The sequence below is a fragment of the Ambystoma mexicanum genome, chromosome 4q (genome assembly GCF_040938575.1).
Source record: "Ambystoma mexicanum isolate Mex_15411 chromosome 4q, UKY_AmexF1_1, whole genome shotgun sequence".
NCBI lineage: Eukaryota > Metazoa > Chordata > Amphibia > Caudata > Ambystomatidae > Ambystoma > Ambystoma mexicanum.
Window position 1 is genome coordinate 961,512,049 of NC_090928.1, and position 24,782 is coordinate 961,536,830.

The following is a 24,782-nucleotide window of genomic DNA, read 5'->3' on the forward strand; positions in this document are numbered from 1 at the left end:
TTGCAAATACAACGAGAAAGAAATGAAGCTTCCTTTAGTCCTTGGGTTGTTGAGGGACCCTTCTACCCCAAGGAAAGGCCAATTCCTCTTCTGCTCTTCCCAGCCAGGAAAGTGGCCAGGGAAACTTTCAGGGCTGCCAGTTCAGAAGACAGAATCCTGGGTGCTTGCCTTCAAGCAGCTGTCAGTTATCCCTCCAGCAGGTAAATTCAAGTGTTCCCCTAAAGAGGTTAGAGCAAGGGTCTGCACCCTCCTTGGAATTCTTTATCTTCAGCCCAATGGATGAGGACTTTGGGTAGTCTTTACTCCAATAAGGTTCAAGTGACAATTTCCTTCAAGATAACTCTTCAAGATGGTTCCTACAGAGGATTTCTAAAGATGATTCCTAAACATGATTAATGTAGGGGGGGTCTAACCTTATATAGTTAATTTGCCACAGCAGATTGGTCCATTCCAAGGCTTCTGTAATGTGCCACGCCTTGCTGTTATGATAAGGGTGTTTCCTTGTGATACCAGCTCCCACCGTGCCTTGTCTGCAGGAGGTAGGGGGGTTTTAGGAAGGACATGGATGGCCATGCTAATCTAAGATGGCTCACCCTTTCCCCAGGATTAATGTCCTCAGCAGCTACACTGCCCTACCCCTTGTGATTTCTGCAAGTTAGTACAATTATCAGACACATTACAAATACATAATCAAATATACATAAAATTAACACTATTTCAGTTCATCTTCAAATCAAAATGCCTCAAATATTTTAAATATATCAGTCCACAGATGCATACAAACACACATTAAACCAGTGTCCTCCCCTTTCATGATCTAAAGCCAAACAACGTCTGAATTGTATTTATTATGACAAGTGATGTTTATAATGAGCAGTGTTCACCATTTAAATAATGTCAAAATGTATTATTGTAAAAAATGCTTGATCCAGAATCTAGGAGCCTTTTCCCCCAATTTCCATCTGCACCAAATTTTCCGACCTCCGTGTAGTCCTTTTCCCACCCTATTTCCTTTCTTCCTAACTCCTGTTCCTTGCTTTCTGACAAGCGTTAAAAGAACCAGTTCCTGCACTGAGAGTAACCCTGATGCAAACGTACCAGGCCCCAAGTCCACTTTGCCGTACCACTACCAGGATTGCAAAACACACAAACTCTTGTACCCTAGCAGTGAGGAAGGTGAAACAACCTACCTCTTTACAACACTACAACCAGTGCATCGTCAAGGCCAGGGTAAAGTGCCCGTTCCACTGGCACTGACAATGAAAAGAGCCACTAACCCCTTGAAAGTATTATCAGCAGACACCCTAACCACCCAACAACTCCCACCTAAATTTACAAACCGGTCTGAAGGGTCACTACCTTAGCTTGAGACTAACTCTACAGCACACTTACCTGACTCCAACACTACCAGGATGGCAAAATCTGCAAACTCTTTTACCGTAGTACTGTGGGTGGTGAAACATACTTCCTTTATTCAACACTATAACTACTGAATTGTCAATGCCAGGGTAAATTGGCAAATCACCTCTTTACAGACCTAGCACCAGACCCATTAGTAATAAAGCCTTCTGTTTGCAACAACATAAATTAAAAACAATTCCATGAAGTGATCACTCACTACATTCATGTTATGATGAGAATACATACACCAGTTGGTATCTAACAATGTTATCCACATACACTGGTTTGCATGTCATTGTAACCAACACCTCCCTAAGGACCTGAAAATGTGTTTTTAAATCCCACTTCAATTTAATTTCCCTCATACCTAGAATTGGAAAAACAGTAGGCTATGCCTACTGTTGTATTAGAACATACTGCACAGAAAGTACTGTCTATGAGGGTCAAAATAAGCAATATTTTGTCATGTTTCCGGAACTTATTCGATTTCTAGTTCATTTGTCTTTACTTTGTTTGAATTTAGAAGTGGACTAACATTGCATCAACCCTTTTCTCTGCACAGGTTCAGAGAAGAATTAATCGTGCCGACTGATTGTAATTGTAATTGTTTATTTACACAGGTGGAGTGCTTCAAAGCACTTCAAGGCGGGAGTGAACAAGGGAGTACAGAAATCATTCTTAGGCCTTGAAGTTTCCGAATGATCCGACAGAAAAACTAGCATACTAGGCCTGACGGCCTTTCTCCTAGTGCAAGTGCATGAAGTGTTACATTTGCAACCAAGCTAGGGAGAGGGGATAAAAAAGGGAGGGGTAGGACAGACCAACTTACTAGTCCCAACATTTAAGTCCTGCATGCTTACAGGCAAAGGTGCGAGGAAAGGGGGCTGGGTGGGAAACAAACGCGTCGAGTCCAGCAGGATCCTGGGTTAAGTGCATACAGGTGTCCCCGCTCATGGAGTGTAAGCTGAAGTGCAGTAATTCTGATCATTTTGAAAATGGTTTGACAATATCGCCCCTCCCCAAGAATGAGTCAAGGTAGAACAGCCAATTGTTAAATCAGTCGATAACTTTCCTCGAGAAGAAAACTGTCCTGTTATTGAATTAGAGAGCTTAACAGTCAAGCACGCCATGCAGGCATTCAGTATTTAATTAGTATAATGTTCCACTTGGTCATGGACCATGACCCCTCCTTTGGCTTGTAAGATGAATGGTTCCATGCCTGAGCCATGATGTCAGCTTGAAACCAAATATCTTTTTACTGGAACCTAGAGAAGGAAGATTATCAAGTAACACAGGCATTGTCAAGAAAGTACAGAAAGAATAAATAATCAATTGGGAAAACAAAGCATGATATCAAGAGAGCCAGTTAGAAGGGTTTTTGATTGTCAGCTGTCTATTTTCATTGACAGGCTCTGCTGAGGTACTGTGGCTTGAGATGTAGGTTGTATTAATCGGATGACATCTAGTTCAGGGGAGTTTTCCACCCACCTGAAATCAGGCTGAACCCGTAAGCCCTCTAAGACAAGGTGGCTCTGTTATAGGATGGATGGGGATGCAGAACATACTCAAACATCAATAAAAAGATCGAGTCAGGAAGTTGGCAAAAGGTAGGCTTTTTTATTAACAATTCTCTAAAACACGGAGTACAACGGACATCGACGGTTGTCTCATGGCAAGTTCTCTAAGCGATTTTCATAAAAACAAGCTTTTATAGTGAAACCTCATCGTCACTGACGTCACACTACGTGGCAAACTGTAAAACTTTTAACTGAATTGTGGTTGGATAATGTGAAAAACATCTACATATACTTTCTATGGGGTATGGTGTTTTGATTGGGTCTCTATTGTCAGGTGTGCAACTAAGCCCTCCTCTAGTGCAAGTCATCTTCATCATCATAAAATACACGATGATTTATTGTTTCACAAACTAAAGGGCTCTTTGATACGTGGCCCTCTATAATTGGTTGGCACGCTTGTACCCTTCTGCAATATTCCACTTACTAGCAGCACACAAGCTGGTACCCCAGGTGTTGGTGGGTTGGGCTTGACCAGGTCTCCCCACCCAATTGGCCCAATATCAATCATCACTCTTACTTTCTGTCATTCAATTAGCCTTTGAACATTACCTTGCAAGCCTCACAACTCCTGGGAATAAAAAGGGAGTGTGAGCATGCTCCCATCTTCTTGCCTCAGCATTGTCTCCTCAAGTCTATTTCCATCTAGATCACGTGACTGAAGACCACATTTCGAGCTTCTCTGTATTTAATGGTTTTAAAACGAATAAAACTTGGCACTCATTGTCTTTTTGCTGTACCTTGGCAGGGGTTTGGCCCATCTCTTGCATTCATTGTATCTCTTGAAGCTAGACAACCAGTTCTCGGCTACACTGGCCTTTTGACACTTGGCCAACCAAGCTCTCTTGGATTCTTTCTTGCTTGTCAGCTACTTTTATTAACCGTGCCACACTTTCAGCTTTCCTGCTCATGGGGTCCCATTTTTCTAAAACATGATGTGGAACATCCCGATTCCTTATGCATATATATACCTTGGTGCATCGCCACAATCTATTCACTACGTATAGCTAGCCTTATGATTACTTAATCTACTTGCGTTGCAGCATCTGTACAGTTTTAAAATGTCTGCATTTTCTTGCGTGCTCTTCCACACATATAATGTTCATGTTGCACATGAACGTTTACTTGATTCTCACTTCATCACCGGATTCTATATGTTCTCTTTACTTTCTCTTGTGTTATCTCTTCTCGGTGCGTCACTTTACGTCATGTGATGTCAACAGTCTGCTCTTTCGTCCATCTTGTCTCATTCTTCAGGGATCTTCCCCAAGAGACTGTCAGCTCTTCGTGGATACACAAAGAATGGTTTTCTCAATGGGTACTTTGCTACAAAGGCTGCTCGTGTTATTGGAATCATACAGGTGCCGTGCTTGTCACCAGTTCCCAACCTATAGGCAATTTAGGGATGGGACATCCGGTAGAGGCTTTTGGCTCCTCCTCGACAAGGCGTGTACACTTTTCATTTATTTAATAAAGTTCTTTTTATGAACCCACAAACCCCATTTAACAATATTGATTCCCTCCAGCCTTCCTACCCTTTTGGGAGAAGCAACACACTAGGTTGCACAGAAGATCAATTTATTAATCAAATTGAAATAATTGAATCAATTCAAATTTAAAAACATACATCTATGAAATTCCAATGGCAATGTTAAAGAAATGACCAATACACTAGTCACCTCAACATTTACATGAACGTGGACTTTTGCAACACACACACATTTTGTTTACCCTGAAAACACTTGCACCATGGATTGGAAAAATTGTGTGAGAGTCCAGGATAAAGCCTTCATTTGCTAAAAAACAAATTTAATCACAACATCCAAGTCTATCTAATTCTCTCTACCAACACTTTATTGAAAATAGATACCTCCCCCTTCTCAATGGACCAACAACATTCTGCTTGGTGGTGCACGCAAGGAATGACTTCAATTGCATTATCTGTCTAGGTATGCACAGAGTGGCATGTTCTTTTGACTCCCAAAATACTTCTTCTGTGTTATATGTCTTCACACAGAGAAAGAGGGAGGGGATCCCATTGTATGCACACCATAGGACCAAGTCTATCAAATATATAATTCCAGAAGTGCAGACATTTCTGAAATATTCTTTAACTTCTAAGGATGTACAATTATTTTGTATACTCCCACACACCAGTACTTACAAATGACAGGATCAGGTTAAATCTATTTCCCTTCATAGTATAGCTCTCCTCTGCGTTGTGGGATGTTTCAACCCACTAGTCCAGGCCCTGCAACATTGCTGTGCATTGCTTGCATCAGGAACATCAGAATGGCTGCCGGAAAGCATACTGCTTGCTAAAAATCACCCAGAAGTGCACAGTAAAAATCTGAAAAATAGGCCGCCATCCACTTTTGCCCATGTCAGTGGTAACACAGAAGACCACTGCCAAAACCCATCATTTGGCTGCCACAGGGCAAGGCTGATTGCAAAAGAAACACAGACCTGTGTGAAAATCTGTTTTTCTTGGTTGTCAGATTTGCAAAAACCATGGCTCACAAACAATGCAAAAGATACAACCTCGCTGGTGGGGTGTTAAAAATCATTCTACTTCAAGAATCCACATAAATACAATGTCCACAGAAGTACACTTATCAGAAGAAAATCCACATTGAAGATTGCTTGCTTGGAAAATTATGTTGAAAATGGGCGCAATACCGTTACTCACCTCTGTCAGAAGCTGGCGATTTCTAAAACCTGTCATGTGTAAAGTTGTATATTGAACTCAAAGTATGCCAAAGAAAGACTTGCTATCAGAAGCCTAAGAGGTGGGTAAAATTCAAAACTATATTTTAAAAAGGCTTGAATTAAGAAATTGGTTGATGTATTTGTTAAAAATGGAATTTATATTTTAGGAAAAGACAATTTCAGACATTGGGCCTCATTACACGGACGGCGGTAACCATGGTGCTATTAGCGCCATGGTTGCCGCCGGTATTTTACCGATTCCGCCTTGGTGAATGGGGGAATTACCACCCCATTCCAAGGTTGGCGGGGCAGTAATTCCCCATTCACTAAGACCCTTCCCCATTCCCATTTAAGCCCCCATAGGGCTCAATTGGAATGGGGAAGGAGCAAATAACGGTACCGCTATTAGCGGTACCGTTATTTGCCCTGAAGTCCCTCAGCGGGTCCCTTCCTTAACGTGCAGTCTGGCCACACATTAAGGACGGGACCCGCTGAGGGACCTCGTAGTATGGCGCTAAGGGATTACCGGCACCGGTGCCCTTACTGGTGCCGGTAATCCCTTAGCGCCGTCTGTGTAATGAGGCCCATTATGTTTAAAAGTTAAAGTTAGCCACACTGGGCTTCAAAGACATTCCAAACCCTTTTACCCAGCAAAGAAATCTTCCCCCTGCTCTCTGCTAAGAAACTGGCAGGCTGGTGTGAAAGGAACTGGGAGGGGCACTCTGGCATGTTGCTCTGAGTGTAGACAAAGGACTCCCTTGAGCTGAATGAAAATGCTAATTCGGGTGTGACTGACACCAACTGAGTCAGAGAGTCACATGGGCAGGAAGAAGCCCATGTGACTCTCTGACTCAGCCAAGCCTTGGAGGCGGGCCAGACTGAAAATGTGGATTTGAAACTAAAGTAACTGTATGTTTAGGGAAAAGGCTTATAAAATATTGTGCCAAACTGACAAAAATATGAAATTTAGAGATTATTAAAATGAAAAATTCGCTCACAGTTTAAAACTAATCTGGAATCTGTGCGATGTTCTGAGACTGAACCATGACATTTTTAATATTGTATCTATTGTGATTATGTTAGGAACATGAAAAATTACAGGAATATGCCCAGAGGGTATGTGCATGCATGTGTAAAAATATTGTACAGATCCGACAATGTGTAACCAACCAAAAGTGCCAAAAATTGCCATTTATGAACCAAAACTCGTAGGAAGATAAGATTTGGACAGAAACATACCTTAGGCAATCTGTGATGTGTATATGTATTATAAACAAGTTTGTGATATTGGAAATATGTTTTTTATGAAAAGTAGATTTTCTGGTTAAAAGCAAAGGGGAGGGATTTTTTTCTGGACCCTAAACACTGTGGCACTCTGACACATGATGACACCTCATGACACACTGTTCCCTTCTTAAATCAGGAGAGGGGGAATTCTTTGACCTATCATCCTTAGAGGGTTGGGCATTGACAATCAGCCTCCCCGCCCACTTTGGAAAATGGATAAATAGGGACTGCTGAGGACCCACACAGACACATTCACTCATCAACTGATCCACTGACGAAGCACCCTGAAGGAAGATCCAGACTCCAGAACCCAGAATCCAGACTCCAGAACTCTGAAGCAGAAAGGCCCAATCCAAAAAGCTGAACTCTTCTCAGCTGGCCTTTAAAATCTTGCAACCTGACTTTAACCCCTAAACTTCCACGGGGCCTAAGTAAACCATTCAACAGCCTGGCTGAGCTGTTTGCTGCTTCTGGCCAAAAACCCTTGCTAGAACCGAAGATCCAGGCCAGTCCAGCAGAGCTGTAACCCAGAACCCATCAGATCCAGTCCAAGAGGCCGTACAGACCAGAGTGCCTTGCTGAGAGCCGAACCCAGCGCCTGAGACCTGTCCAGTGGTGAGCGAATCCCAGCCAAACCCTTGAGCAGATCTTTGACGGGCCCATTCCATTCCAAAGCCATAGTAGTGAGTATTTAGTATAGAACTGTCCATAGCCATCTCTTAGTTTAAAGTAATCCTATTCAATCCATTTCAACCTATCCAAAACTGCATTAGAGAATGTTGTGTCCATCCTGAATCCTTCTCATTATATAGTCTGTGATAATTGTAGTGATAATCATCTGTGCGCTGATATTTTTCTGAAGAAAGTCAAGTGTCCTGGCGGACAGAAGTCAGAGCGGAAGGCGCCCTGTTCTGGTGGCTGTCCCGTTGGGTATCTTGCACTTTCACAGCCCCTTAGTATAAGTCCATCTTGGTTCCTAATCTGTAAAGCGCATCTTTCACTTTGAAATTTTGACTCTTTTGTGAAAAATCTACCTTCACTAAAACCTCTGTAACTTTTGAACCGTACGTCCTAGAAACAAAATTTAAATGTCATTTTGAAGCTAGCATCCATTCCAATTCCGTAAAGGTTTGCTGTAATCGCGTGTTTCGCACGCGGAAAAGTTGCCGCAAATTCACTCCATATAAAAAAATAGCTATTTCTTGCATTCAACCTCTGAATTTCGTTTTCCATCTGCTAACCATTCAACAATTATTGCTAGTGTTTCTCTGAACCAATCCAAAATAACTCTCACTAGCTTTGAACCCTATTTAGCGAATTAAGATCATTTTTAGCATTTTTTCCATCACTTCATATTACATTCAAAAGCATTTGACCTGTTTAAAATCAGCTCTGTTTCTCTCTGCTTGCTAGGGGGAAGTGGGATTGAAACTACAATTTTTGATTGTTATTCCTGAAACCTGTGTCCCCTCATTCCATCTCTTCATATTGCATATTGGGGGAAGTGAGTAGTGACAGGGGGAAAGAGTGATCATATGGTCTTTTGATTGAAGTCATATCAAGTTTTATTTCTGTGTTGCATTCTTTCATATCAATGCATTCCTTGAACCCATACAAAGTTATTCTCTGCTACATTAATCTTCCTATTCCTACTCCTAATTGATTAAAGAGATTGTTGATTATTGCAATACTACTCATTGCTGATCATTGTTCATATTCATAAGTGTGATATTCAGATATTATTCATATTCATAAAAGTGTAATCTATATATTGTTCAATTCTTCAAATAAATCTTTTAACTCTGCAAAACAACCTTCTTCTTGGTTCAGTGAGACCAGGGGGATTCAAAGAGAGGGGTGTTATATAAGGCTACATCATCCAGAATTAAAAGAACTTTTGACATAAAAATATATAAATAAGGGTTTCCATTGGGCATCCCATACTAGGCATTGACTTAGTTGGAGTGCTGGATTGAAATCACTTACAGCGTTATTTGCCATTTATATCATGCTTACATATTAATTTCTTTTGGCTCTCTCACAGACAGGTGGGCACCTTCTTAAAGATGGGTTCATTTCCCACCCTCAAGGAACAGGTGGGCATCAGTCAGCAAGATGGGGCCAGTGTCCCTCTAGAGACTGCCTGCTGAATTGTCCACTGAAGAAGGCTTGGGACTTTAACTCCAGGTAGGCCTGGCTTGAAGTGCTTTGCTTATAATCCAGAAAATGGGTCCACAAGAAAAGCAATCTACTTAATCTCCTTCCTGTTATTATCAATTCTCCGTTCACTCTTTCTTCTTCTCTATCAGTTAGTGAGTGATTGAGTGTGTCCCCAGAATCTGTGTTTGAACTTTTATAGACCAGAAACTGCTCCCCTTAAAGGTTTGTATCATTTAACTAATCCAATTGGTAAACGTATGGTAAACGTATGTGATTGGACAGTGTTCCAAAAGTTATATCACGCTAATGCAACCCCTTGTGGTCAATGGGCATATTAATGAGGAGGGCAGTCTAATGGGAGTGATTTCTAAACATAGTTCTCCTCCCATCTGATGTGATGTCATCTTAGAGATTTCTGCATTAAACATTTGTAACTTTCTATAACAGCATACTCCACACATGTGATCATTTTACTTATCGGTTCATCAGATTGTTCTCACAAATTAAATAATGTAATTTTCATTTTGTCACAACAATGGATGTTTGCGTTACAGATTTCTTTTTTTCTCTCTTATACTTACATACAAATTATACATTTCCATCTCACAATAATAAGCTCACTGGCATGGACATTAGAATGTATAACTCACTGGTGTCTGTCGTTTTCGCATGATGATATTTGTATTTATTTTACTGTTCATTTATAATTGGCTTAATACCGGTGAGTGGTTTCTAAGCAAGGGATCAGGATTTGAACCTGTGTTGCATTATCCTGCTTCCAAGACAAACATGTTGCCCCTGAGCTATCCTTCCTCACCAAAGAGGGCTCACTTGTTCCCCAGAGTAAATGTCCTCAGCGGCTACAATGCCCTACCCCTTGTGATTTATGTAATTTAACACAATTATTAGACACATTTCAAATACATAATCAAGTATACATACAATTAACACAATAACAGTTCATCTACAAGTCAATATACACATTTGCCTAATTTACATAATGAAGATAACATCACATAAATATCATCGTACAACCATCTTATAGAGCTTTTCAAGCAGAGCATTTATTTTAAAAATTAACTCTGCAACATTTCTTCACAAGTTACAAGCGAAATAGTGAATCCCAAAATCAAATTTAAAGGGCATTTTTTTCCTCTCTTCCACTTTACACAATATTACAAAACAGTTACTAGTCCAGCAACAGAACATCTGGTGTAACATACTTCCAGCTCAGAGTTGGGGAATTATGACTCCTGTGAATGCTGTTGTCATGGAAAATCTATGTAGTTGAGCTGGCAGGGCCATTTATGACTTTAGTCCCACCCCCTTTGAATGTTCACAGGATCTGGCTGCTCCTTCCTATCACGTAAGGCAGACGTTCAGTCTTTTCTAATGTGAAAAGTTTCTTTCAAGAGAGGCTTGACGGATTGAAATATCAGATTAGTTGAGCAGGGACCCACAGTCAGGATGAATTCAATGTATATTTAAGGATTTAAGACCAAACACTTAGACAGATGTTATAAATGGACAGCCTTTATGAAAGTCAAGGTTTAATGCTTCTGCTCCCAGAGCCTTGTGTAGCATTTCTTTCACGTGAAAGCAAGTCCCATGTCCTGTGTCTTATTGGGGGAGGTTAGGAAAATGTCACATTGCTTTCTATTCCCCCAAACTTCTATTTCCCCAATGCATCCTTCAAAAGTCATTTTATTGTCCATGTTGCAATTGTCATTTCAACAGAACAACATTATAATTTTTTCTTTGGAATCAAATTTCTATTAAAGGTTTACATTTTTAACATCTGTATGTTTCAAAATACTGATTCTTAATCCTGTAAAGGAAATAAAAACACATGTCAGCTGAAAATGCAGACGCAATTCCGTTTTTCTGTCATTGTAATTGCTGTGCTTTTCATCTCAGACTGGGCTGTTTTTCATTTTTATAAAGGTTGCTGGATACCTTCTGGTAAATTGTAGAACTTATTTTCTTGGCTTTATCAGTTACTTTGGGCATATATATATATTTTTTTAAATATTTTTTATTGGTTTTACAACATGAACAATCAACATAACCCCCTTTATCCCCCCTCCCTTTCCCCCCGGAATGTCCACCGTTCTATTTAGCTTCTGTTTGCAGAGTCAGTGACTTATCTGAACATATCAAGAATTCTAATTTTATGTGGGCACCACTGTTCCATATAGTCGCTTTGTAGGTACTCCAAGGTGTCTGACCAATCCTCCCTGAATTTCTGATAGTTCCCTTGTAGGTTGTATGTCATATGTTCCATTGTTATATGGTACCATGCTCTTCTTATCCAGTCTATTGCGACGGGCGGGGACCGTTGCTTCCATTTTTGGGCGATTTCCAACCACACCCCGACTAAAAGACCCATGAAGTTTCTTTTCTGTGTTTTGGAGAGGGTTTTGTCCTTCGGGTTCCAAATCCCACATAGCCACACCTCCTCCCCCAGAGTCTCTGTCCCCCTGGAACATTGAGCTCATGGGGTCTTTCACATCTGTCCAATATTGTTGAAGCTTTGGGCAATCCCACCAAATGTGTCTCCAATTCCCTTCCCCTCCACATGCCCTCCAGCATACATTGGGAGAGTCCCGGAACATTCCGTGGAGCCTCTCTGGGGTATAGTGCCATTGTAGGAGAATTTTCATCCACATTTCTATCGAGTGGATGGCCCTCATTAATTTAGATATCATCCCCCACGTGTATTCCCACTGTCCCCTTGGGATCGTCCTTCTCGGGGTTTTTTCCCACCTCTTAATATATTGCCAGGTGACATTTTCTCCTACGGAGTTGATGAAACCATATGTACTTGATACAAACTTTTTGGACCTGTCGTTTGACATGATGTATTGCTCAAATGGGGTTAATTCTCTGGTGGCTGCTTGTCTTATTCTCGGTGTGTCTAGCCAATGGTACAGTTGGTCATATTTATACCTATCCGTCCCCTTCAGGTGCAGTAGGGTCGTGCAATCTTCAAAGGTCCTTATTTGTTGTTCCTGATACATATCCCCTACCATATTGTGACCCGATTCCTCCCACTTTTGGAATGCCTTATTCTCTAGACCTGGCGGAAATTCTGGGTTTCTAAATAGGGGCATGAAAGGGGCTGGGTCTTTAGTTAGTGTACCTTTCTTAGTTGCACCATCCCATATTTCCAATGATGCCTGCATGATTTCGCTTATGCGTAGATTGGGATGTCTGTGTGTCTTTCCTGCCCATAGCATATGTCTTGTTGGGGCGTTCGCCACTGTCCTATCTTGAGCAACCCACAGTTTTTGGGACTCTTCCGGAATCCATTCCGTCAGGACCCATAATTGGGCTGCCTCAAAGTACCTTCTAAAGTGGGGTAGAGCGCAACCCCCTTCTTTTCGTGAGGCTGTTAGTAACGAGCTTGAAATTCTAGGGGTTTTCCCTTGCCAGATGTATTCCTTGACTGCTTTCGCTAGGGATTTGAAGAACGCCCTCGGGAGTCTTATTGGTAGGGCCTGAAATAGATATAAGAGTTTGGGTAGGATGGTCATTTTGACGACCGTTATGCGCCCCCACCATGATATCGATAACGGGTTCCACCTTTCCATGTCCCGTTTGACTTGTTGCAACAGGTTTGGGTAGTTTTGGGAGTATAATTGCTGTATTTTATGTGTTAAGGTGATACCCAGGTATTTGGTCCCTGTCGTAGCGATTTTTAGTTGGAGGGAGCCTGCTGCCGATTGGATTCGGGTTGTGTCTCCAGCCAGTGTCAGTAATTCGGAATTTTTGTCTATTTATCTTGAGGCCGGATATAGAGCCATAGTTGGCTATCTCCTGGACTAGTATAGGGAGAGAGTTTTCGGGATCTCCCAACGTTATTAACATATCATCAGCATATGCCACAGTTTTGTGGTTAATACCTCCCATGTCTATTCCCTTTATGTTTTGGTTGTCTCTTATTCGCGCTAGCAGTGGTTCCAGGAAAATTGCATATAATAGGGGGGATAGTGGGCAACCTTGTTTCGTCCCTCTCTCGATTAGTATTTTATTAGAGAGGAACCCATTCACCGCTATTCTAATGCTGGGGGATTTGTAATTGGCTTTTATCATATTTATGAATGTTTCTCCTATGCCCATTTTCCTCAGTATGTGGAATAGGAGGGACCATTCTACTCGGTCAAACGCTTTCTCTGCGTCCAGAGTTAGTATCGCTGCGGGCGTGCCCATTATTCCTATCTTTTCCACGATGTGGAGGACCCTCCTAATATTATCGTGTGTTTGTCGTCCGGGGACGAAACCAGACTGGTCCTGATGGATCAGTTTTGGTAGCACTTGAGTAAGTCTGTAGGACAGGATTTTAGTATGCAGCTTGGCATCTAAATTTATCAATGCTATTGGTCTATAGGAGGTCGGAGACTCGGGATCTTTCCCCTGTTTGTGTATCACCAGCATCTTGGCCTCGTTCATCATTGGGGTAATGTTGTGTTTTTCTTTGAAGGAATTAAATAATTCGGTCAAGGTCGGGGCCAGTATGTCCCCATATTCCTTGTAGAATAGCGCTGTGTAGCCATCAGGGCCCAGGGCCTTGTTTCTGGGGAGGTCTCTGATTGCCTTATTGACCTCTTCGATCGTTATGTCCCTATCTAATGTGAGTTTTTCTGTGGCGGATAGCACTGTAAGGTCCACCCCCTCCAGATAGGTTTTTTGGAGATTTTCATCGGGATGGTCTGTGGAGTACAACGTTCTGTAGAACCGCTCCATTATCTCCCCCATTTCGGTTGTTTGGGTCTTTCTATTCCCTTTATCGTCGCGGAGGGCTAATATGGTCCTATCTAGTTGCTTCCCCTTAAGTTGTCTAGCTAGAAGTTTATCAGCTCTGTTGGCCTTAGTGTAGTACCAATGTTTTAGCCTCAGTAGGTGCATTTCTGCTTTCTTAGTGCGGATCGCTTCTAACTGACCTTGGACGTGCCTCAGGGCTTTTTGTAGCTTTATAGTTGGTTTCAGCAGTATTTCTGCCTGAATGCTCCCAATTTTGGCCTCCAGCTCCCTCTCCCACTGATAGTTCAGCTTTTCTGTTTGGGCCTTCAATGCGATTAGGTGTCCCCTGATTACTGCATTTAGAGCTTCCCATTGTGTTCCAATCGATATGTCAGGGTGGTTATTACTTGTAAGGTATTCAGTGATTTGTTCTTGGATTTTATTCCCCATTACAGGATCTCTAATTATGTCCTCTGGGAGTCGCCATTTCCATAGCCCAGGCGTCCGTGGGGTTAGTGCTATCTCTGCCCACAAAGGGGCGTGATCCGACAGTGATATGGACCCGATATCTGTCTTTCGTATTTTGCCCAGGATGCCCGGTGAGGCCCATGGGTAGTCTATCCTAGACATTGTATGGTGTACATGTGAATAGTATGTATATCCTCTGAGATTAGTATTTATGTGTCTCCAGATGTCCCCTGGAGCCATATTAGACATTTTCTTTTTTAGGGCCTCCGAGGGAGGGCTTTGCCCCTGCTGTCTGGGGGTCGATCTGTCTGAAAAGGGGTCCCGTGCGATGTTCAGGTCTCCCCCCAATATTATCTCCGCTGTGGCGAAGTGTTCCAGCTTCTCAAGCATGTCCTTCAGAAAACCCTCCTGTCCTGTGTTGGGGGCATATACTGCAGCCAGAGTTAGAGGGCAACCTTCTATAATCGTGTTGGCTAGGAGATATCTGCCCAGAGTATCAGCCTCTGTTTGGAGCACTTGTACCTTTATAGAGTCCCTGAATGCGATCAGAACCCCCACCTTTTTGTCCTTAGCGTTTGCCTGTAATATCTGGTTGTAACCCTTCAGCCGCACCTTTCCCCTGTCCTGTCTCTTTATGTGTGTTTCTTGTAGCATAATGATGTCGTACTTGTCTTGTTTTAGGTAGTGTTCCACTTTTTTCCTTTTGACAGGGGAGTTAAGGCCTCTGATGTTATATGTTAGTACCTTGATACCCATCCCGTCCATAAATGGAAAGACTCTGGTTGAGCCTTATGATCTGAGCTATGGTGGTTCCCGGTATCCCCCCCCTCCTCCCCAAGGCATGCCCCAACTCGCCTTCCTTCCCCCCTTCCCCCAAAACTGCCCTGTGATGAGCCCTGGTTCCTATGTTCGCTCAGGCATTTTGCCGTGTGCGCCATGCTCATCTGACCACAGGGGTAACTTGTAGGGTATTCTAAGACCCTCTGGATTCCAATAGGTGTCGCCGGAGCCCTCTTCCCCCCCTCCGCACCTTATCTTTTGGAAAAAATCGTCATCTGCCATCTTGTTTTCTTCGTGTAAGTCTGCGTGGGCATGCCGTATTTACCCCGATGGGGGCTTATGGAGCTTCCCCTTTTGTTGTCATAACTCTTTTGGCGTCGGAGCTCTCCCCTTTTTCTCTACTCTCGTCCAGCGCCATTCCGATCTTTTCTGGGGTCTTTTATCTCTCTGTTCTCCTTGTTCTACTTCTCGATCTTGCATGCCCAGTAGTTGTTTCCCTTCCTCACATGTCATTATTCTCCATTGCCTGCCTTCCCATGAGAACAGGAGTCCGAAAGGAAATGTCCATTTATATTTGATCTGTTTTGGCACTAGGAACTTCACCACCGGACCCATTTCTCTGCGTTTCTGTAGTGTTGACTGTGGCAAATCTTGGTATAGCTGTACCTCTTCTCCATTCATCCTGATGTGCTCCATAGACCTGGCTTTCCGTAATATTAGTTCTTTCTGGGGATATGAGGAGAGGGCAACTAATACGTCCCTTGGCCGCGTGCCAGGTCCGATCCTCTTTGGACCCACCCTGTGGACCCTGTCGATTCCTACTTCCTCTTCCTCGTTTGCGTTTAAGATTTCTTTAAAGACCTGTTGCACTGCTTCTTTAAGGTGTCTGTCCTCCACCGTTTCCGCCATATTTTGTATTCTTATATTCGCACTTCGTGATCTATTTTGTAGATCCTCGCACTGTAATTCAAGGTTATGAGTGCGAGTCAAGAGTTGTTCTTGGAGTTCCGCATTCTGACGTGCCTCCTCGTCTAGGTTTTGGGTTATTTTTTCCAGGGTGTCTGTCCTTTCTCCCAGACTCGTGATCTCTGTTCATAGTTCTTGTATGGCAGTTCACATGTCTTTTTTCATGGCTTCGAATTGTGACTGTGTTGTTGCTAGGAATTGCGTCTGGAGCTCCCCGAACCACGATTTCATGTCTTCCTTAGATGCCATCCCTGTGTCCTGCGAATCCGTGCTCTGTGTCACGGAATGGACCTCTGGGGTCTTCTTCCTAGTGGATATGGAAGGATTGGGGTGTTCTGGCCCCCACAGTTGCGTCAGGCTCTGGTTCCCTCTTTTCTGTGATGCTTGCTGGTCTTGTTGCCCTGCCCTCCCTCTAGATTTTGACATAGGTGCGGTAAGATTCTTCTGTAGTATCGGAACTGATTCTCTACCGGGGTTATCCGCTTCTCTGTTTCAGGTCTGCCTGGGGCGCGTGGGCCCTCCACCTGCGTACCATGCGCCTGGTCCCTCTGCCCCCTTCTCTGCGTACCTGGAGTGTAGGAGCCGCCCGTGTTCCCGCGCACTGGTCGTCCCCTCCAGGCCTTGAGGCCTCTGATGTTGTCCTACTCTGTCCGTTATATGTCCTCCACTTAGTGCCGCCTTGTATACGCTCCGGTCCCCAGCAGGATCGGGTCGCTGCTACTGCTGTCTGGAGGTGGTACTTCAGTGCTGCGTTCTTTCTGGTACCTTCTGGAGCGTTCCTTGCCTCCTGTCAGGGCTGTCTGCTGCTTGAGCGCGACGCCTCCACTCCTCGGCCTGGAGGCGGCGCGTCTGCGGTTCTCCTCCTCGCGGACACGATCCTCACAACCGCCGTCTTGGGAGCCCGGTCCCGGAGTCACAGAGTCTCGCCGTTGCCCAGCTGGGGAGCGGCGGGGCCTCTACGGTTTGTCTCCCGGGAATGTGCTCTGGCGCCGGTGTCCTCGACGCGTCTCCGCCCCAGGGAGTTGCCTGCAGCGGGGTACGCCACCGGGCTTGGGTAGCTTAGGTGGTCTCGATATACTCCCAGTCGAGCGTAGCGTTTGCTGCCCACGGTGAGTTCTGCCGTAGACAAATGTTTCCGCTTAATTGATGTGCTTTGCTGGCGCGGCCTAGTAGGGGGACTGAGCGCGTCTCACACCCGTCCGTTTCCCAGCGCCGCCATCTTGGAATCCTGGGTATATATTTTGATTATAGATGGGCAGCCAGCACACATTGCACATTTCCTCACACATTTGTTTTCAGATGCTGTGTGAAGTTGAAGGTCAGGTGTTTGTTTTTAAGCTGCTGCTTCTCTCTGCATCTTTTTCTTCAGGATAGATTTACCTACAGAGAAGATCCATTCAATGTGCATATAAGGAGGGTTCCCTCGAAGGCTACAAGACTTAGAATCCTACTGTACTCCCATATATGACCCAAAGTTTGAAGTTTGGGAACATGTACAATTCTTATAATGAGGAGCCTCGGTTTGCTCAATAGCAGAAAACCCTAGCGTGGAGTGCAAATGGATTGAAAGAATGTGTACCTAGTGCCAGAGTTGTACACAAACAAACTGCCAGAGGGACCCCTGCACATGGAACCCAGGAAGAACAGGGGAGCAGCTTTGCAGCAAGAGTCAGCTTATCGCTGTGCTGAGCCACAAAAATGACTCCAAAATTGTTGATGGTCCTTTTGAAGTCTTCAGCACCACGCAGAGAAACCACCTGCAGGTAACCAGAATTAGAGGAAATGTACATAAATAGTATGCATTCAGACTAATGGTGCATGGGAGAAGGAGGAGCTGATGAAGGGTGAGAGTATGTGGAGCCAAATAGTAGTTGGTGACCACAAGATGCTGACAAGATTCTGAGAAGCCATGAGAGCAGGATGAGGTTCAAGAAGCCTAACAAGCTGGAGGCTAAAAAGGATCCACCCCTGTAGAGTGAGGCGAGTGACATGCATGATGGCACTGTGGGGGCTGCAGTGCAAGCTGCCCACTATATCCCTGATGACCCTGTGAGATTGACCATAGCTAGTTGAGACCTATATGCCTTGATGTCACAGTGAAATAAACCATAGCATGAATCACTATATAAAAAACACAAAAGAATTGTGACTAAAAGAAAACACTCCACCCAGGTCTATTTAACACATAGTCCTTGCTAAGAGAATAACTCTCCAAGGTACACTTGGCTACCCTTTAAAATAGGTTGGCTAGTGAAAATTCTCTACTGTGGAAAAAGTGCTGAGATATGGGTGAAGCAACAAGTACAACCAAAACATTTGAGAGATAAATATGTACACAAAAGCAGTTATGAAAATAGTAGCAATGTGTTAACTAGGTAAAGACTATCCTAGTAGGCATCAAAATAGACATAATTTACTGGTTTGGCATACGGCGCTAGTGTAAGTATTAAAAGAGGTTTATTGTAAATGGCACATTGAGGGCTCTGGCAGTGTGAAAATTACAAGCACAGTGAAAAAATGTCAGTGGAGAGGTCTGGAACCTTTGGCTCCCCAAATGTTATCGACTACAACTCCCATGATCCCTCTGCCATTGAGTATGCTGCCTTGGTTTGGTGGGCGTTGTAGTCTAAAATATCAGGAGACCCAAGGGTTGCAGACCCCTGTTTTAGTGGTACCGGGTTTCAGGGACAGCTGGAGCTGGAAGGGGTTCAGCTGCTGTTTTGAAGAGTTTGGATCTGCTGGGAAAAGTTACCTTATTAGAGAGCCTTTCAAGCAGGAAGGAGTTCTGGCATATCCAGTACTACAAGGAACATGTCATTTCCAAGTCCAATTCAAGGGAGTGCAGACTCTTCAGGCATCTGAGGTTGACAAAATGAGTACCATTACATTGGGTGATAACACCTATCATTGGAGCGTTTAGAAGAGAGAAGACTCAGACAAGAAGCACTACATTGACAAGGTGACATTATTCGCTGTTCCCTCTATCTTATAATATAGCCTCCAGAATCAGGCAACATAAATGACAGGATGTTTAAATTGTTATGGAGATGGTGCATCTTTCGAAGGCAGGGTCACTGGATCCTAAGAATATTAGGAAGTACCACGAGCAAGCATTGAATCAGCCGAGGAGCTTCCGTTACTTGACAGCTCATCAGGCAGTCGGCCCTCCTTCTCTGCTGGCTACACTAATTGCGGATGGGCCAAGTGTGTTTAAAGCATTGCTTTCAGAGTCAATTACAATGATAAACTCATTAACGCGTGTATTAGAACACGGCCTGTGACTGATGAGCAATTAGAATCAGATGAGATGATATGAATAATATTGAAAGGCAGGGATAGACCCTCATCCACGTGCTTTAAATACAAGTCCAGCTGCATCACAGCTTCGGCTAATTGCCCAAGAGTGCAACTTTTGCATGAGCAAGTGGTGAAACATTCGAGTCTGCAGGCCTCCGGCAAAGTTTGCTCAGCTTCATTTATAATGCATTGAACTCTGCAGTATAATTATTTGGACAAAGAGGGAACTGAATTCCCTATTTAAAACTACTGTACATTTCGTAGGAAGCCTGACAGTGCGCCCTCGCTGAATGGTGGTGTACTGACACTCATGGTGCTGGTACACAATAAGACATAGGCCCTCATTCCGAGGTTGGTGCTAGTCATGGTGCTATTAGCGCCGTGACTAGCACCAATACCGGTACCGCCACCGACTTTTTGGTATGGGGACTTACTGGTCTATTCCAACCATTGCGGGACCAGTAAATCCCCATTTGAAAAGCCATTCCCCATTCCCATTCGAGCCCCCGTAGGGCTCAATGGGAACGGAGAAGGCGGCAATAACAGTACCGTAAATTACGCTACCGTTATTGACCCCGGTATCCCTTTGCGGGTCCCGTCCTTAACGCCTGCTAAACCAGGCGTTAAGGAAGGACCCGCAAAGGGATTACCGGCACCGGTGTCATTACCGGTGCCCGATATCCCTTTGTGCCCGGGTCGTAATGACCCCCATACAATCGAATATTTCAAGATACCGTTCTGAGTTATTTTATTTTGTGCCTATTCTGAAGTGTAAACTCATGTATAGACAATGTAGTGTAGAAGAAGGTTCTAAAAAGAAAAATAACATTGTCAACCACAACTGGGGCCCTGTGTAGCCCCAAAACAATACACAGCCAAGACCCCCACACCCACCGTCTACTACCACCTACCCTAGGTTATACCCTTAGCCCACCCCCATCTATTTTTCAATAAAAATATAGGAATATTTTGAAATAATTTGTCAAAAAAACTTGGTTATTTCTACCTCAACATTTTCTGATTCTAGTTTTGCTACAGATATCCCATGCAACAACCTCACTGTGCAAATTGCTAAGAGGAATCCCTTCTAGGACTTCATTAATAGCAACCGAGGTTGGGGGAATTACTGTTTGGTAATGACCCAGGGCCCAAGTCACAGGCCCAAGCTGAGCGAGTGCCTTAACACAGGTGCCAATAGAAGGCACTAATATTCCTCACCGAGGGTTATAAGCACCCGGCATGTTGTCCAGTGTGCCGATAGCTTTTTGGTTTGAAGTTGCGAAATGACACAGGAGCCATTTCACAAGTTGAAAAACACAACAAAGAAAAATGGCTATAGTGCATGGAAAAAAGGAGTAGTGAGCTATTCCAAGTCTCTTCTTCCTTTCCATGATGGAAATCGAGCAGGTGCCGGGAGGCAACGAAGCAGGCAGAATGGGGCCCGGTAAGTGGAAGTGTGAGCCTTGGGATAGTAGGTTGTAACGGTGGGTGTGGGGGAGGTTTGAGGGGTAACGAAGTGTGGCCACGGAGATTTTGAGCAGTGAAGGGGTAGGACCACTTGAGGAACTATGGCGGCAGAGGCATCTGGTTGTTTGGTGTCCGTAAAGGTGGGCTGATGGGATAAGAAAAGGCTCACCTTCTGAGCCTCCCTTACTATTCAGACAACATTTGGGACTCTAAGGGACCCAGAGATAGAGGAAAGTTAATATTATTAAAGAGGATTACAGATGGCTTTGGGGTGTAGGTAAACAGAGGCCAGGTGATGCAGGCACTTAAATGCCATAGCATCATAATTTTGAGGTCAGCTGCTTGGTCACTGGGTAAATGCAACAACTACCTTTGAGTTCAAACATGATAAATTCACGTAAGCCAAAAAATTTAGTTTTAATATATTTCAGGGGACGTCACCAGCCAGATCACTGCAATAATCTATGTGGGAGTTTATCGTTGTGCCTGGACTAAGGCCTTGATGCCCCATGCTACTCAAGCACAAACATAAGAAATGGCACTCCTGTGAGACGAATGATGCTTTGGGTTGTATAGTTATTCTGGCTTTCATAAGTACCCCCAGATATTTTATTTCTCCAGCTATGGGTAACTGGGCAGTCGTGTGCTTGTTGAGAGTACCGGGAAAATAATCAAAGCTGCTGTAGAGCAGAGGTTTAAGATGAGAATGGCACCGCCCAGAGAATGATACCACCCAGCACCCGATTATTTGCTTTTTCCCATTAGGGAAGTTCAGATACCAAGACAATATGAATGTTTAGCATTTCCCAAATATGACAAGGGAGTGGATGGTCCACAGTGTCGAAGGCTATGAATAGATCCCAAAAGCCCCTTTCAAGTGTGTGTGGCCTCTTCTGCAATCCAGAGAACATGGTCCAAAACACCCAAACTGAATGGGGGGACAGGCAGATGATTGGCGCCAGAAATCCCCAATTAATCAGCCATATCTGTTTAGACAATTTTGGCGAGGCGATGACAGGGACGTTTGTGATTGGCCAGATGTTGCCCATTGCTCTGAAGTTCTTTTTAATGGAGATGAAACTTCTAAAGTAAGGGAGATGTTTACTTTGTTGGTAATTATTTCATCAAAAACCTCGGGATGTGAAATAAAATCTATCTGGGGATAGGATCCTGTTTAATGTTAGAGGACTTCAATGTCTAATGGAGGTTTTTGATGGTGTCTTGTTCGATAGGATGAAAGCAAAATCAATGTTACATTTTAATAGTCATGGAAAACTCAGCTTTTATGGTTTTAATTTAGGCAATGGAGTAGGAACCAAGATTGTCGAGAAGTTGGACAAGAGTTTAAAAAAAAAGAACCTGTATGCCCAATACACTCACTGCTTCTGTTACATATTGAGATATTAGGTACATTCCTGGCTGTGTCAATTTGGCTGCTCGAATATCTTGAGGCTTTTAGAATTTAGCTGTATTACCTCTGGTAGTACACACTACTTCATGGGAGTAAGAAAACAGTTAGCATTCCCCTCCTTTCAGTGTGCTGTGGATTGGAATAGGTTGAATATCAATCAATCCTTTACAATTACAGCTAAACCCCTTCCCATAGATGCCAGATAATGCAATACCCTTTTCTGAGTAGCTCTCTGGAAACCTCCTTCAAACAGTTAACATGCAATCAGGTCTCAGTTGGGCATACAATATCCCACTTCAGGTTGGCAATTTCGTGGGCATGGAGCACCGCAAACTGACGGTTCAGCAAAATGCAACTAAATGTGCTTGCCCCATGAGTAGGAATGGAATTATTAGAAAAAGCTCTGCCAGTTTCTTGAAGGGGACTGGATAAGCAATTCAGTTTATTCAAAGATCATAATAAGTCTAAGGGCCGAACATGGTAAGCCATGGAGATCCAAAAGGAACTAAGGAAACACTGTAGGGTGTTTAACTAGTGGTGTTCACTGGGGCATTGCTGATTTTTATTCAATCAGAAGGCAGCTCAAGAGCAGCATCCTGTAGTTAACAGCAGTAAATGCTACCAAACCTTTTGCAGTTTATATGATGCATTTGTGCTAGCACAAGGCATAGTTAAGGTTAAGACCAATGGCCTTATCATGAGTTGAGATGCATCCCGGCGCTAATTGTGCTGGGATACCAGCCAATGATATTTGTGTTAACGGATCAAAAGTTGCGGGGGCTTTAAGTCAAATAGTGTTGCCCTAATAGTGCCAAAACGGCCCCAAAATTGGGATTTTTACCTCTAGAAAAATGCTGTAGATAAAACTCCCATTTTCCGCCAGACTACTGATAGGGCCAGACTTTAAATGCAACGATAATAGTATTACTGCCACATTTAAGGGCTACTGCCCAACCCGTGATGGGGCCCAAAGTCTCGATAGATTTTCAGAAATGTACTGTTCTGAATAACTTTCAAACTCTTGCATGACACAATCTGAAAATATTCAACAGTAATAGTATGCAGGATTTCAGAATTGTACATTAACGGCTTCATATATTAACAGTTTTCTACTTTGATGATGTTTTGTAAGGCTTTTAACATGTGTTTTTCCTTTAGAGAAAAAAAGGTTTTCAAATATCTAAAAACTGTGCGATTCGATGTTCCCAATTTTCGGAATGCTCCTAGATTTCATCAGGGATTGGTGAACTGAAAAAGAAAATTGAAAATCTGCAAATTTTAAGTTATTAACATTTTAAATGTGTCTATATGTGGTGCATGCCCAGAATGAACTGATATGCAGAGTGCCAAGAATGCATTAGTTTGACAGTTCATTGCGCCATTCCATCTTCTGAAAACACATGAACGTCAGGGCTGATTTTGATGTCAGTTTTCAGATGTAATTGCATAATGTACAAACTGTAAAACTCATATGCCTCTTTCTATAGTTTGCGCACATTATGTCAAGTACAAACTGCATCTTTCATACGAACTTTGCTGAAAATGTATGCGTTTCACAGTTCATACATTGCACTATTTCATCTTCTGAAAACTCACATAAGAGTCAGGGCTAACTATGATGTCAGTTTTTAGATGTCATTAATGGGCACAAACTGTACAAAAAGGGGTATGAGTTTTACAGTTCTTACATGAAGTAATCGTAATCTCTTGAAACAACACATGCTATGACATGCGCTCCTATTAGACCCTCTTACCACACTCTCCAACGACACATGCTCCAATGACACATGGTTGTACAATGCACTGTTATAACACACACTCTGACTATGCATACTCCTATGACATGCGCTCCAAAAACACCACTTACTCTCTACCACACTCTCCTACGACACCATCCTACAACACACACTCCTACAACACGTTGTCACACAACAAGCGGTCCTAGGATGCACACTCCTATAACACACGTTCCTACAACACACGCTCTTACAAAATATGTTCCTACAAGTGCACCTATTACATGTGCACCTGCGACATGCACTCCCACGAAAAGTGCTCCTGTGACATGTGCTCCTACAACACATGCTCCTACAATACACCCTCATACCACACACTGCAATGGCACATGCTCCTGCGAGAGACACTCTTTTGGCAAGCTCTTAGAATACAAGCTCCTACAACCCACGCTCCTAAAACATATGCTGCGACAAGTGCTCCTATGAGACCCACTCCTATGACACCCTCTTACCACACCCTCCTAAGACATGTTCTCCTGTGACATTGTATCTTCTGAAAACACATGAATGTCAGGGCTGACTTTGATATCAGTTTTCAGATGTAATTGCATATGAACTAAAACTCATAGACCTCATACACCTCTTTCTACAATCTGTGCATATTAATTCAAGTATGAGCTGCATCTTTCATACAAACTTTGCTGAGAACATATGAGTTTCACAGTTCATACAGTACACCATTTCATCTTCTGAAAACTCACATATAAGTCAAGGATGACTTTG

General features: G+C 43.3%; 1 protein-coding gene across 1 annotated transcript in view; it reads right to left on the reverse strand.

The window, feature by feature from the left end:
* The window catches only part of KCNH1 (potassium voltage-gated channel subfamily H member 1), a 2,382,450-nt gene that overhangs the window by 1,414,921 nt on the left and 942,747 nt on the right, over window positions 1-24,782 (reverse strand). The window lies entirely within an intron of this gene.